Raw genomic sequence first — 3128 nt, forward strand, 5'->3', positions numbered from 1 at the left:
TATCCCTCCACATCATCTTACACACACACACACACACACACACACACACACACACACACACACAATTATACACTTCCACTTTGACTATAGTGTGCAGTACAGTTTAGTGGAACAACCTGGATTCCCTCCCCATGTTTCTCACTGACTCACTGATCGTGTTGAATAAATCACCTTATCCCTCTTGAGGTCTTAATTTATCTATCTACAAAATAAAAATAACCTAAATGATGTCAGTATTCCCTTTAAGCTCCAAAAATTCTAGGATTCTAAAACAAAAGGTTCTTATTCATTCATTCATTCATTCATTCATTCATTCATGAATTCAATAAGCATGCACCAAACCCTGCAGATGAAAAAAGAGATATAGGCTGCACCTGCAAGGAGGTCACAAACTAATGGACTTCTTACCAGGGATGGTTAAAATGTCAGCCATTCAGAAAAACATGAAAAATACATACATACACACATATACACACACACACACACACACTGTGGCACATACTCTCCTGCAGATACATGCACATATTTATACACAGGCTACTAGAATGCAACTTTGAAAATTACACTGCTACTTCATAAAGATAAATAGCTTCATAATGGCCTGATGAGGATAGGTGACTTACATAGGAGGATTTGGACTTTATTTTTCTTACACATATAAATGCACATCATAAATAAAAGCAACCTCTTTATCCTGTGAAATGGGTTATAAAATTCTCAAAGTTTTTAGAACTAGTGCGTGTATATGTTCCTTTAGCTCCATTTCCACAGCCTTCCTCACCTTGTGAGACCATTTTCTCATCAGTATTTGCCTTTTGCTCTAGCCCATTCTGCAAAATGTTATGTGGATAATCTTCCTCACCCACTGTTTTCGTCACAGCATTTCTCTTTCCCTTACAGGGGTTTCTTGATGGATTTAGCATTACATCTAAATGAAATCTTTAACTGAATGGTCATCTAATATAAGTCCCCTACTTCCCGCATATCTAATTTCCCTCATTTTTTATATATCCATGTCACTGGTCATCTACATTGCTTAGCATTTTCTCAGCACTGTGTACAGACTGTGCAATGTAGTTATGCATTTTCTTAAGTTCTATGATTATTTCATGTGTAGTATGTCAGTCAATTCATTTTCCAACTGGACCGTAAAGCTCTCTTTTGAGTTCTTTTTAAAAATTTTTTTTAGTTTATTTTTGGAGAGAGACAGAGCATGAACAGGGGGAGGGGCAGAGAGAGAGGAAGACAGAATCTGAAGCAGGCTCCAGGCTCTGAGCTATCCGCACAGAGCCTGAATTGGGGCTTGAACCCACAAGCTGTGAGATCATGACCTGAACTGAAGTCAGATGCTCAACTGACTGAGCCACCCAGGTGCCCCTTGGGTTCTTTTTTTTTTTTTCAGTTTATTTATTTATTTTGAGAGGGAGGGAGAGAATGAGCAGGGGAGGGGCAGAAAGAAAGAGAGAGAGAGAATCCCAAGCAGGCTCCATGCTGTGAGCACAGAGTCCCATGCGGGGCTCGATCTTATGATTTGTGAGATCATGACCTGGGCTGAAATCAAGAGTCAGACGCTCAACCAATTGAGCCACCCAGGCACCCCTCTCCTTTGAGTTCTCACTGCCATAGTGCTGGACACTTAGCAAATATTCATAAAATGCATCAATGAATGAACAGAGAAGAGATGGAAGAGGTTAATAATGAGGATTACCTATTACAATTAAAGCAAATGACCAATTCTATTAGGCCCAGTAGTCCTGTTTCTTCAGAAAGCATCCACTCTACACACTGCCTTTTATGGTGACTGTCCTCACTCCCAACCATTGCCTTATAAATATACAGTAGTGTGTATATAACTGCCAGGGATAAGCTGACAGAGTTTGGTGCTTTCTACCTTCTATCTTTTTTAATGTTTTATTTATTTTTTGAGAGAGACACTGCAAGCAGGGAAGGGGCAGAGAGAGAGAGACAGAGAGAAAGAGACAGAGTATCTGAAGGGGGCTCTGCTCTGACAGACTGCCCAATGCAGGGCTCAAATCCACGAACTGTGAGATCATGACTTGACCCAAAGTCAGATAGTCAACTGACTGAGCCACCCAGGTGGCTGCCCTTCTCTATCAGTCCTACCACATCTCTGAGAATGGAAGCAGTGACACATGATAGTGCTTCCAAACCAAAGTAGATAAAATTTCTGTAAGAAGATAAAAAGGCTTTGCCAGATTACAGACCTTTGAATCACAGATTGACACTGTGGCAGCTACTTTTCTACTTGTGAAAGAGAACTCTAGGATTCCAGTGGCTTTCAAGTCAAAGCTATCTATGCGAAACACAGGTCATGTGGTTAACATCCAACAAGTCAAGTTGAAAGAGTACACCTCTTGATGGCCTTTCATCATCACTCTTAAAATTTCACTGGCACCATCAATGTGGTCAGACTACCTAGAGGTGACAAAAGCAGCCTAGGAAAAGTGCTTTTCTCTGCCTTCATCTTTGATTGGGTTTAAAATGTGCCNAGACCTTTGAATCACAGATTGACACTGTGGCAGCTACTTTTCTACTTGTGAAAGAGAACTCTAGGATTCCAGTGGCTTTCAAGTCAAAGCTATCTATGCGAAACACAGGTCATGTGGTTAACATCCAACAAGTCAAGTTGAAAGAGTACACCTCTTGATGGCCTTTCATCATCACTCTTAAAATTTCACTGGCACCATCAATGTGGTCAGACTACCTAGAGGTGACAAAAGCAGCCTAGGAAAAGTGCTTTTCTCTGCCTTCATTTTTGATTGGGTTAAAGATGTGCCTTTAGAAAAGCAGCCCAGTGGCAAATTTTACTACAAAGACTTCCTTCAGAAATACAGCAGTTTTCTGTAGGAATCCATGCAATTCAGAGGCAAAGAGGCTGCTGAAAGACCAGACTAAGCCCCATACCATTAAGTACGTGAGCACAGGCTTCTGAATAAGGCTCTGGGATCTTTTTCTAAGTGTTCTGTGGGATATTGTGCACTATAAAATAGTATAAGCACATACTATTTATAAGCATATAAACAGCTCTCAGGAACCAGTTAATGCCTATTCTAGGTACAAATGCAAAATCAACAAGACCTCAGTGTTAGTAAAAGAAGCTGAGGAGA

At 40.5% G+C, this 3128-nt stretch overlaps 1 protein-coding gene across 1 annotated transcript in view; it reads right to left on the reverse strand.

Moving 5' to 3' along the window:
- Positions 1–3128, reverse strand: part of PCDH19 (protocadherin 19) — a gene marked incomplete at its 3' end in the record, with an annotated part of 80191 nt that overhangs the window by 24764 nt on the left and 52299 nt on the right. The gene's annotated exons all lie outside the window — the stretch shown is intronic.

Source organism: Crocuta crocuta, unplaced genomic scaffold, assembly GCF_008692635.1.
Source record: "Crocuta crocuta isolate KB4526 unplaced genomic scaffold, BGI_CrCroc_1.0 scaffold2194, whole genome shotgun sequence".
Lineage (NCBI taxonomy): Eukaryota > Metazoa > Chordata > Mammalia > Carnivora > Hyaenidae > Crocuta > Crocuta crocuta.